At 40.9% G+C, this 12,471-nt stretch overlaps 1 protein-coding gene across 2 annotated transcripts in view; it reads left to right on the top strand.

Annotated features, from left to right (window-relative positions):
- Positions 1–5,187: 5,187 nt before the first annotated feature.
- The window catches only part of NCK1 (NCK adaptor protein 1), a 62,498-nt gene continuing 55,214 nt past the window's right edge, over positions 5,188–12,471 (top strand). Inside the window, exon 1 of one of the 2 annotated variants that reach the window (XM_084901795.1) lies at positions 5,188–5,325. The gene's annotated coding sequence lies outside the window, so the exon portion shown is untranslated. Of the gene's footprint in view, positions 5,326–5,521; positions 5,781–12,471 lie in introns of those variants that run through there. The other variant, XM_084901796.1, reaches the window with a different exon arrangement.

Raw genomic sequence — 12,471 nt, 5'->3', positions numbered from 1 at the left:
TATTTAGCATGCAATGTGAAAGTATAGTCGAAGAAAATATTTGAGCGGGCTGCTCAGACAGCTGCCTTGGTTTTTTAGAAAGAGAGTCACAGAGGCAGAAGAAATGAGCCAACTGGGCTGTGTGGACTCAGGAAACAAGTTACAGAGGCAAAAGAAGGGCCCTTGGAGACAGGTTTAGAGGGTTAGCCCAGGACAGGCTGCTGCTGCCCGCTGCTTCCTTGGTTGCAAGTCTTGTGGGGATCCTTAAGGGATTAGGAGAAAGAAAGCAACGATACATGCCTGAATAAAGAAGGCATGTGCATGCTCTAGCAAGAGGGCCCACACACTGGGTCCCTTGTCTTAAGGGGTTTTGTTTATTTTATAAAATCTGGAATTTTAAGGGAGGTCTTGGGAGGATCTCAATAGAATATTCAGTTTTCCAAGTGTGTCTTTTAATATGCTGATGCATCAAAATGAGCATATAGGTCATTCTCTGGTCAGTTTCACCTTCAAAGAATGTCACCTAAAAGGGACTAAGATCAAGGTAGTTCTGGGTCTGCCCCAACAAGGTCTAGAATGTGTAAGATAAGACCTAGTGATTAGTTATCTGGCTATCCCGTATATTGCTGGGCCAGTTTGTCCAGTTATCTATCTATTTTCCCATTGCACTTGCAAAGGAACTTTACTAATTTTTTTATTTTCCTGCCTCTCACCGACATCCAGTGTTAAATTCTCTCTGTTGTAATATTTTGTGATTTATATTTTTTATTTTCGTCACTAATGTGTCTCCAAACCTTCCCCAAATAAACCCATAGTTGTTAGCAGGATGTCTGTGTTTTTGGGAAAATGTCAACATTCAGGTTTTCCAAGAATTACTAGACACTGGCTCTAAAAAAAAAAAAAAAAAAATTACCCAGACCAAAACATAGAAAGAAAAATACTTGGAAAAAAATGAACAGAGTCTGGAATCACATGTATTAAGGACTAAGAAGTTTAGCATAAGTATAGTCTCAGAAGAGCAGAGAGAAATGGGACAAAAAAAAAATACTTTAAGCAATATTTGGCCAAAAGTTTTCCAAATTTGACAAAGGAGAAAACAGCAATAACCACCAGCAATTCACAGAAACAAAGATAAGTGAACTACAGCAGGATAAATACAAAGAAAACCACACCTAGTAACATAGTGTAAATGATGATAAACAAAGATTTAAAAAAACAAAGTCTTAAAATGCAGCCAGAAAAAAAGAAAAAAAAAGAAAAAGAAAAAGAAAAAGACACTCAGGAAAATAATGATAAGAATTACAGCTGGTTTCTCATCAGAAACAATGAAGCCAGAAAACAACAGAATGACAGGTTAAGCTGCTAAAAGAAACCCTTTAAGGGCTTCTCATTGTCCAGCAAGCTCTCTGGACTCTACAGGAGAAAGTTTAAGGTCCTTAATTTCAACAACCCAATATTGCTTACATTTCCAGTCATCTTCTGCTCCAGCAAAATTCTACTATTGTGTAATAGCATTTTTATGCAGACTCCTCTCTGTAAAAAGCCCTTCTTTTTTGCCTACTTAATTGCCTGACTATCCTGACCACACAACTTCCCTTCCACTGTGGCTTAATGTTCCTCTGTACATAGTATTGCTGTACTTACTATATTAATAATAAGTATCTGTTTAAATTTCATTCTCTGGCACTGGATTGAACTCCTTTAAGTTTAAGACTGATCTTTAGATCTTAAGCACTCATTGAAGTGCCTATTACAGAGTGGACTCAAAACATTTTTGTTGAATTAATTCCCATAAAAGCATAGCAATACTCAATCCAGAAATTTAGTTCCCAGGGTCCACTAGTTTCTATACTTCACAGTTGAGCCTGTGATTGGTTACTTCTTGATTAGTAGGTTTTTTTGGTCCTAAAGAGCCCTGGCTAATGATGCTAAAACAGATCATGCTCTCAAAACAATTCGAGCTATCAATAGTTTCCTGGGAACGACCTTGAGACATGGAGGCTCATTTTTTTCCTTCCTTCTTTTCCTATATCCTTTCTTTGGAGTTAATGCAAGCTTTTATCTTAGACAGATTAGCTACTCATCAAAAGCTCCATTTCCAGTCCTTAGGTCTTTAAGTTCTGACCTAAATTTTGTCATTTTATTCTACCTAGACCCTGGTCCACTCAGCACTAATTAGCAAGGGTGATTACCGTTTTTGGTTTGAGTTCTGCTAAAAGAAGTAACATGCATGTTTATGTTTGGAAGTTGGAGACATTGTGCGAAAGGAAGCCTCTGGAATAACTCCTACCCCATAAGAACTTGGATTCTATTCCTGTTAACTACATCACACTACAATTTGATACATTACTTTTTGCCTATATACCATTCCTCTTTCATCTCTCTTTCCTTACTTTTAATTTCTCTTTTTCACTTAAAAAATATTTTTTATTGATTTCAGAGAGGAAGGGACAGGGAGAGAGAGAGATAGAAACATCAATGATGAGAGATAATCATTGATTGGCTGCCTCCAGCATGCTCCACACTGGGGATCGAGCCCACAACCCAAGCATGTGCCATGCCCGGGAATTGAACAGTGATCTCCTGGTTCATACGTCAATGCTCAACCACTGAGCCATGCTGGCTGGGCTTAGGTATAACTTTTTATTTTAACAAGTCTTAAATAAAAGAACTATTTGGTCTTTCAGATTTTTTGCTGCTAATTCTCACTAGAGGATATTTTTCCATGGATTTTTTAGAGTGAGTGGAAGGGAGGGGAAAGACAGAATGAGAAACATCAATATGGGAGACACACATTGACTGGTTGCCTCCTGCACCCACCCAGACTGATGCTGACTGTGCTGGGGATCAATCATGCAACCCATGTACCTGCCCTAGATGGCAATGGAACTCGAGACCCTTCAGCCTGTGGACTGATGGTCCAAACACTGAGCTAACCCCACCAGGACTCTTTTAGACTTCTTTAAGTGAGATTAGTTTATTTTTGAAATCAATAAAAATATATATTTAAAAAAAAAACAGGTTTACAAGGAACTAAAACACTTTAAAATCCCTTAATTCTTCTATTGCTTAAACAGGTGGCACATGGTTGTCAAGAAATCTGCAGTCTTATGAAGGGTCAGTTCTGATTGTTGGCAATTCAAACTATATATTCCTTTTCAAAATAAAAATTAAACTTATGACTTAAGCATATTTTTTCTGGGTTTATTTTCCCCACTTAAGGTAGGTGGCATAAGAATTACTTTACCTATTGTATTTGTATTCACATCCCCCTGCCCCTAACACATGTTAAATGTGCAACTAGTATTGAATTGAGCTAGATTTTCCTAACAGTTCACACTGTGATTTTGGATACTAAATAGTTTTAACTTCTGGAGAATGGTTTTTCCAGCTTCAAAAATGAGTGTAACACACCTCAGATCATAAACTTTATAAAATGTATCAATAAAAGGGTTGTATTAGTTAGCTCAGGCTGCCATAACAAAATACCACAGAGTGGGTGGTTCAATAAATAAAAATGTCTCGCAGTTCTGCAGGCTTAGTTCCACACCAGGGTGCCAGCACGATCAGCTTCTGGTGAGACCTCTCTTTCTGTCTTGTACATGGCTGTCTTCTCATGGTGAAGCAAGCTCTCTGGTGTCTCTTTTTATAAAGACACTAATCCTATAAGATTAGGGCCCCACTCTTACCACCTCAGTCAACTTAATTACTGCCTAAAGGCTCTATCTCCAAATATAGCCAGATTGGGGGTTAGGGTTCAACATATAACTTTTAGGAAGGCAACCATGACAAAATACGGCATTGAGATCCTAACAGTAAATTCAAAATTCACTTACGTTATTCACTGCAGATGCCAACAATAAGATGTAAACAGAGAGAGTAGCTGATGTTCAGAGGTTCATGCTATACTTGCGTCAGACTACTTGAAGCCAGGAAGCGGCCAATGCTGATTTGAGGTTAACCTTGTGATCTTGTATATGGCAAGCAAACCACATACAATTACCAGAATTCAGATGGAATAATTTTGAAGTTAAATGCAGAAAGGTGTGAACTCTTGGGACATAAAGTCAAGGGCCAGGATTAAAATTGGGAAAGGGCGAGGTGTCAATGCCTTTAATATTTACTGATGTGCTGCCGAAACCGGTTTGGCTCAGTGGTAGCCTCTGGAATAACTCCTACCCCATAAGAACTTGGTCTGCGGAGTGAAAGGTCCCAGGTTCGTCGGTCTGCGGACTGAAAGGTCCCAGGTTCGATTCCGGTCAAGGGCATGTACCTGTGCAAGAGGCAGCTGGTCGATGGCTCTCTATATCTCTCCCTTCCTCTCTGTAAAAAATCAATAAAATATATTTTAAAAAAAATTTTACTGACGTGCTAGGCACTGGGGGGAAACTGAAAACTGATAGGGTCTCTACCTTAAATGGAGTTTACAATCTAAATATTACAGGTGAACTACTTCCACAGCTTGGATGGGGACAATACCAATACTCCACGAAGGGTACCTAACCGAGCAGGCTTCCCTGAGAAGGCAAGCCTAATCCTAAGCCACAAAATTTAGTTTAGGAGGGAATGAGGGATGCTGTGAGTGGCCAGGCAGGTGGTTGGGGCAGAGCCCCCCAAGAGCGGGCAGATCTGTCACCGAAAGTCACTGTCCTTTCTCTTCACAGCATGGCCACTGCAAAAAAAGGTCCTCAGACTCTATTTCGGTTTGTGGCTCACATGAAGCATTATGTCTTACATTTTTTCTCCCAAGTTCCCATTTTTAGGCCTTTTGGGTTTTCTTTTTTTTTTGCTGTCTGCCCCCAAGAATCTTCATCTGCCAAGACTTTTCAGGTGCAGAAACCCGAAGGAAGATCCCAGAGCGGTTGGGGCTGACCTCGGGAAGCAGTCATTTTTTAAATTTTTATTTTATTTTTATTTTTTTTGCTGTGGAGTCTGTCCGCAGCGTCCAGGAGGAGGGCCCAGCGTAGGCAGCTAGAGAGAAAAAAGCGACAGGAGCCTGAGTGGAGGCCGGCGCTTCTCCCTCTCCAGCTCGTTCTCCGCCGCGCAGCCTCAGCTCCGTCCACGCCCAGCACAGCGCTTGACGGACAGGCACCGCCGCCCAATCCCGGCGCGGCGGATGGGAGGGACGGGGGAGATCCAGCCTATCAGATTAGGCCAGGAGAAGGTTTCCTGCCCGCGCGGACCCGCCCTCTCGGCCTCGCGGCCAGTCGGCGCCGCACCTCCGCCCGCCCGCTGCGCGCGCCCCGCCCCTTTCCCCCGAGAGCGACGCGGCGGGCGGCGGAGCGGAGGCCTCGTGCCGTAACGGCCATCGCGGCGGCCGCGGCGGCGTCTGGGTGCCCTCGTCAGGTGAGCTGGGGCCGCCGAGGCTCGGCAAGAGGCACGGAGGGACGGCCTTGCCGGCGGGCGGACGCACAGGGAGCCGTCTCTCCTTGTCCCTTGCGTTCACACAGCCTGCTGCTATCTTCGTTGCGTCGCTTCCTCTTCCCAGGCGAAGGGAGCCCCGGGCGCCGTCTGCCGGCCCGGAGCTGAGCTGAAGGGGGCGGGGAGGCCCGGCGGCCCGGCCTGCTGGGCGTTTGGCACCGAGGTTTCGCGCGACCCTCCGGCCACTACCTTGCGGGGAGGGAGGCGGGATCCCCGCGGCTTTCCTGTCCGCCTCCTCCGGAGTGCCGGGTCCGGGGTGAGCACCCCGGGGGCGGCCACCCGCTGCGAGGCTGGGAGGTCCAGTGTGCAGCGCGCGTGCCTCCCTGGTTCTTTTCCTCCCGAAATCCCATTGCCTGTTGGGACCTCATGCAGCCGGGAAGGTAGGGACGTGGTGGTGGTGGAGGAGGGAAGGGGGGCGATCGCCTCCGGCCTGAGCCCCGGAGCGGCGGGCGGACATCCTCGGGATGCTGCCTCTGCCCCTCCCCCAGCCCCAGCCGGTCCCCTGGAGCTTGGGAAACCGGGGCTATTTTAATCGTATGGACGGACCTGGGGTCGATTCCTGCGTTGAGTTGCCTGGGTTGTGAGCTTTTTGACTTGCCTTGTCATGTAGATCCGGTAACAAGCGACCTCGGTTGGCTGATTTGGTAACCTTTCTTCTGTGTTTCCATAAAAGTTAAATCGGCCGTTAGGAGCTCAGGAAGAAGCTTTTTTTTGTTGTTCGGGGCTGAGAAACGGTGACATGATTATAGACGCGCAATTAAATTCGAACCGATGCACTGATCAGCTAAAAAATAATTCTACCCATTAGATTTCTGTATGAAAGAATGAAGGTAGGAAAGAATGAAGGTAAGGAGAATTTTTATAAAGCTGTGTCCGGTCAAAATGGGTAAGTGTTGCAGGAGTTTAACTCATTTTTTTTTTTTTTTAAGTCTTTGGTAGATTTATGCAAACTCAACCATACAATGTATTAAGCGCTTGGTAAGCCCTGTGCCTAAAGGCTCAGTTTTCAGCGAGGTCCCAAAGTGAAGGGAGGAAATAATTCAAGAAGAAGGTTTTGTTTGAGAATTGTCGATAATATTCAGTTTTTAAATAGGCATCCCATTCACAGTTTGATAGTAACTCAAGAAGTATGCATTGGTTGATTAATAGTTTCATTTCATCTTGATTACAAACAGATTTTTTTTTCTTTGAGAAAATTGTGATCTGTGAGAATTAGCTAGAGAATCTGTAAACACTAGTTGCAAAGTGTCCTTAACTGTGCTTGTTCACGTATTTGATTATAAATCGTGTACTTTATTTTTCTAAGCATTATCTTTTAGTCCATGTAAATAAAACTTGAAGCATACATAGAATGCTTTCTTAGTTTATTGAGAGAAACTTTGTGCCCTGTATTTATTTTTCTTATGGACCTTTTGGACCTGCCAAAGCTCAAGGTAGATTTGATGTGATTATTGTTATAAATTACTTGTCAGGGAGACTTGTTTTGATAAGTACAGATGTAGTCCTTTTTTCCTATCATAGTTTTATAACTTTTACAATTTACTCACCTTTATAATATAGAAAAATACCAAGTGTTATCTACCTACATCGGAAGTTAAATCATTTATTTAGTTGACACATAAAATCAGAGGAAATTCTGGAAGTCACTAAGCACTTAAAAGTTCTTCATTAATACACACTCTGCGGTGTTGTTTCAGGAAGACAACTGGCACGGCCAAAAATGACATTTAAAAATGAAGGCAACAATTTTGTCTGCATGATCCTCACTAGACTATTTCAGAGATAGAATTTATAGTCTTTCCTTCAAAATTGATTCCATATGTTATGGTGATATTATGGTTTCAATTGCCCAGACACAAATCTTGGTTTTATCTTTGACTTCCTCAACTCACATATCATTGGCCAATTTTTCAGCCATTTTTTGAAATTTCTTTTCAGATACCTATTCATTTCCTCTAGCTTTTAACTAGGTTTTCTGCCTGCCTTTTCTTCCTACTCAGTATATCCAGCCTTCTGCCTAATCTGTTTTTAAAAATATATTTTTTAATTGATTTTTAGAGAGAAAGTAAGGGAGAGGAATAGAAAGATAGAAACATCCATGAGATGAGAGAGAAATATATCAGCTGCCATGTGGATTGAGCCGCAACCCAGGAATCGAACCAGGGACCTCTTGGTTCCTAGGTTAAGACTTAACTGTTGAGCCACACTGGCCAGGCCTTATCTTAAAATAATGTTTTGAACGTGTATCTCATTGTTAAACCAGTAGCTCCCTATTACCTATAGACTATAGTTCAAATGACTAGCCTTTTAACAATCTGCTCAAAACCTGTTTTTCCTAATAATAGCACAAATGCAGTGTTTCTCAAACTTTTGACATATGTGTACCCCTTCTATAATTTTCGTAACGCTGAGTACCCCTCGTACTCATGAGAACGTGGAATTAGGCGCAGCTAGGCACGGTGCAGTGCATATCCCCACCAAACTCCGGTGCAACGCGGACCCCCACCAAACTCTTCCCGTACCCCTGGGGGCACGCGTACCACACTTTGGGAAACACTGCATAGGAACTGAACTGCCCACCTGACCAAACCAATCTCTTGTTCTCATTTAGACTTTGTTTTTTTCTACCTTTATATCTGTTGAGACTTTTAATGTCTATGCATAGCCTGCCTATTCTTTTAAAAGAAAATTTACCTCCTAAGGTACCCAAATAGCAAAGGAATTCAAATTTTGTTAAGCTTAATTTTTGTTCCATCAGTGCAGCCTTCCAGATTTTTCATTGTCTGTGTTGTTTTCTTATGAACCCATAGCCTTCATTGCTTTATCATTCCTTTAGTTTTTTAATCTGATGTGGGCTTATATCATCATATCATGGGACAGTGTTGTGGGAAAGTTGGAATTTCACCTTCCATTTATAAGGAAAATGCAATCCGTACAGAATACCTGCATTAAAATGCATACCATCAACCGGTTTGGCTCAGTGGATAGAGGTCAGCTTGCGGACTGAAAGGTCCCAGGTTCGATTCCGGTCAAGGGCATGTACGTTGGTTGCGGCATATCCCCAGTAGGGGGTGTGCAAGAGGCAGCTGATCGATGACTCCCTCATCGATGTTTCTAACTCTCTATCCCTCTCTCTTTCTCTCTGTAAAAAATCAATAAAACATATTAAAAAAAATGCATACCATCTAGTGATGGTGTCAGAACTAAGATTTAACCTTTGATTTTCTAACTCAGGTACTGTGTTTACAAATTTTCTGTATATTCTTTATGAAACTATACTGCTTATCTCTTGTAATGTTTTTTATTGTTTACTTCATATTACTTTGCATTTTGTGTATTTATGCCTTATATAAATTCAGAACTTTTTTTTATGAGGACGGGAACCTTCATGATCAATTGAAACAATGATTTAAAAGTATACTTACCGTCTTTTTCTATGCTTGTTAGATGTATCAGCAGCACTAACAAAAATAATGTTATTTTTACAGTTGTGTCTTATGACTCACTAAAAAGTGAATGAATCTTTTAGAAGTTTTACTACTGGAGTTTGTTTGAATCTCTTGATAAAGAGACTGAATATTTGGGGGCCTTGAAAGTAGATGGGAACAATGTGATGGTTTGAAGGAAACGTCTGAGGATTTATCACTGAATTAAATGTAATGATTTTTCTAAAAGTTCTCTTGTTGATTATTAGAACAGTAACACTTTCACATTTTGTTACTTTGTCACTTTTGTTCATCTGTGAAGAACCAGATTATTGAGCAATCCACTTATTGAGCAAAACATTTTGAAAATTATTTGTTCTATTTTGGAAGTCATCTTTTATACATATATTGTATTTGTTCTTCATATTCCTTCCTTCCCCCCTTAGACTCTAAAGTTTCTCTGAATAGCAGCCATGATATAATTCAGAGAGGAATTATATCGTGTATATAATTCAGAGAGGAAGGGGGAGGGAGAGAGAGAGAGAGAAATATCAATGATGAGAGAATCATTGATTGATTGCCTCCTGCATGTCCCCCACTGCGGATGGAGCCCCGCAACCCAGACATGTGCCCTTAACTGGAATTGAACCCGGGACTCTTCACTCCGCAGGTTGATGCCCCATCTACCCAGCCAAACCAGCTAGGGCTGCCTTGGTGGTGGTATTTTTTTACATCTATTTATATAGCAAGAGTTGAATGATGTAAGACAGGTAGGTAGCACAAAAAACTATCAGATGAAAATATCTCTAGAGAGGACGTTTTACTCTTTTGGTCTGAAACATGTTAGAAGCTATTATTCTTTTAACTTTTAGTTGTTTATAATCATTTGTTTTTATTTGTTTAAGTAAATTACCTGCTAAAATAAACAGTTGAAACACTGATTTTTATTTCTTTTTTTAAATTATTCCTGAAATTGTACTTACGGACATAGTATGGTATGAATAATTTCCACTTTTGTTGATACAGATCATTGAATAAAGCAGTAAGAATATGGCTTGGAGAAATTTTTTAAAAAAACAGATGCATCTGAAAAGGATTTTGTTGTTTGTTTTTAAAGAATCAGCCTTCCAAAAATTTCAGTACATGTTTTCAAATCATGTTGCATTTAGATCAATTCAAATAATAGATATAGCAAAGAATTTAATGTGCTTTGTACTTTTTAAGTATTCCAGCTATATTACAAAAATGTTTTTCTTTGGAAATGCTTGATCACCTAAAGGTACTACATGTTCTTGAATGATAACAATTTTTATTTTTGGAAACATTTAGAATACTTTTTATACAACCCCTTCTTCCCAGAGTTCTGCTTCCTAGGGAAGTTTTTATTCTTTAAAAGGCCTATTTTTGCAGTTGTAGACATATACCCATCACCCAGATCAAGGTATAGAGAACATTTGTAGTGCTCCAGAATGCTCTGTCAATGCTTCTTCTCAATCAGTATCTCCTACCCTCAAAAGTAATCACTATTCTGAATTATATAATCATAGATTATTTTTGCCCATTCTTGAACTTAATAGAAATGGAATCATACAGTATGTGCTCTTTTGTGGATGGCTGTTTTGCTTAGCATTGTGTTTGTAAGATTTATCCATGATGTTGGGTACAGCAATAGTGGCGTGTTTCCCCCCCCCCCCCCACCGATGATAGTATTCCATTGAAATAATATACAGTTTTTAAAAACGAGCCATTAATGGATATTTGGTTTTGCCCAGTTTTTTAACTATCCTATAAAATAAAGATGTAATATGCAAATGGTCGTTATGCCGTGAAGTGTATCAACCACGTAATGACTTACCGTGTTAATGACTGTTAATCACGGATCCACAGGAGGGTGGGGCTGCGAGCCACAAGATGGCTGTTGAGAACTATAGGAGAGAGCAGGGCAGGAAGTTATGGGGGGCACAGAAGGGCAGTGGGTGGAGAGCTACTGGAGAGTGGCAGTGAGCAACTGACGAGCTAATGGTGCACAGATTTGTGTGCAGGGCTACTAGTTATGAATGAAGCTGTTATAAACATTTACTTAGAAGTCTTTTTAGTAGACATGCACACATTTTATTTTTTAATGTTTTTATTGATTTCTAAGGAAGGGAGAAGGGGGGAAGAGAGAGATAAACATCCATGATGAGGATCATGGATCAGCGGCCTCCTGCATGCCCCCTGAGCCTGAAACCCAGGCATGTGCCCCTACTGGAAGACTGGGAATCGAACTGTGATCTTTTGCTTTCTTGAGTTGATGCTCAACCACTGGGCCACACCAGCTGGGCTAACTCATTTCTTTTTGGTATGAATACCTGGGAGTAGAATTGCACTATCTTTATCAGTTTTTGAACCGGCTTGTTCCAGCTTTCCCCTTTTACAACAAAACTGGTGACTCTCCTCTGTGTTAAATCTATTGCCTGTGAATTATGCAGTTCTTTTAATGTAATCCCTCCTTTTAAAAAAAAAATTTTTTTTTTTTAATGATTTCAGAGTGGAATGGAGAGGGAGAGATAGAACTATCAGTGATGAGAATCATTGATTGGCTCCCTTCTGCCCACACCCCATCTGGGATCAAGCCTGCAACCCGGAATTGAACTTTGACCTCCTGGTTCATAGACTGACACTTAACCACTGAGCCATGCTGGCTGGGCTTGATGCCTCCTTTTGATGGAGTATATTCCACCATAGATTGCTGTGAAAGGTTGCAATTTTGCATTAATAATTTTTTTTTATCTTGCTGCTTGATTTGGTTCAGTAATGAATTCTAGAAATAATTTAAAAAATTATTTTGAAAAATAATTTTCCTTCAAAATTCTGAAGGCATTTATTATTTTCTAGGCTTTTGAAAATTCCGAAGACATTCTGATTCCTAATCCTAATATTTTCTGCTTTCCTGGAATTTTGTATCTCTTGTACTGAAATTTCTTGAGTGTGTGACTTGGCATGCATCCATTTTTGTATGTTTTCCTGGATATCATGTCCTCCAAATCTGCAAAATTATGTTCATCAGTTCTGGGAAATCTTTATTTCATTGATGGTTATGTTAGTTTTCTGGGGCTGCCATCACAAAATACCACAGACTGGGTGGTACAAATAATAGAAATTTATTTTCTCCCAGTTCTTGAGGCTAGAAGTCCAAGATCAAGGTGGCATCAGGGTTGGTTTCTGATGAGATTTCTTCCTGATTTTTGGACAGCCTCCTTTTTCACAAAACCGTCCTTGCTCTCTCCTTCCTTAGGGGCATCAATCCTTTTGGATTATTTACGGCTCCACCCTTATTTTTATTTATTTTTTTAAAGATATATTTTATTGATTTTTTTTACAGAGAGGAAGGGAGAGAGATAGAGAGAAACATCGATGAGAGAGAAACATCAATCAGCTGCCTCCTGCACAACCCCTATTGGGGATGTGCCCGCAACCAAGGTACATGCCCTTGACTGTAATCGAACCCAGGACCCCTCCCGCAGGCCAACGCTCTATCCACTGAGCCAAACCAATCAGGCTACGGCTCCACCCTTATGACTTCATTTATCCTCTGTTGTCTGTGATAGTCCTTATCTAGAGTTTCAACATGAATTTTTGGGGTGACACAATTTAGTCCATTACA

This window comes from Pipistrellus hanaki, assembly GCF_964339955.1.
Source record: "Pipistrellus hanaki genome assembly, chromosome: 13".
Classification (NCBI taxonomy): Eukaryota; Metazoa; Chordata; class Mammalia; order Chiroptera; family Vespertilionidae; genus Pipistrellus; species Pipistrellus hanaki.
This window is presented reverse-complemented; position numbering and strand designations above follow the sequence as displayed.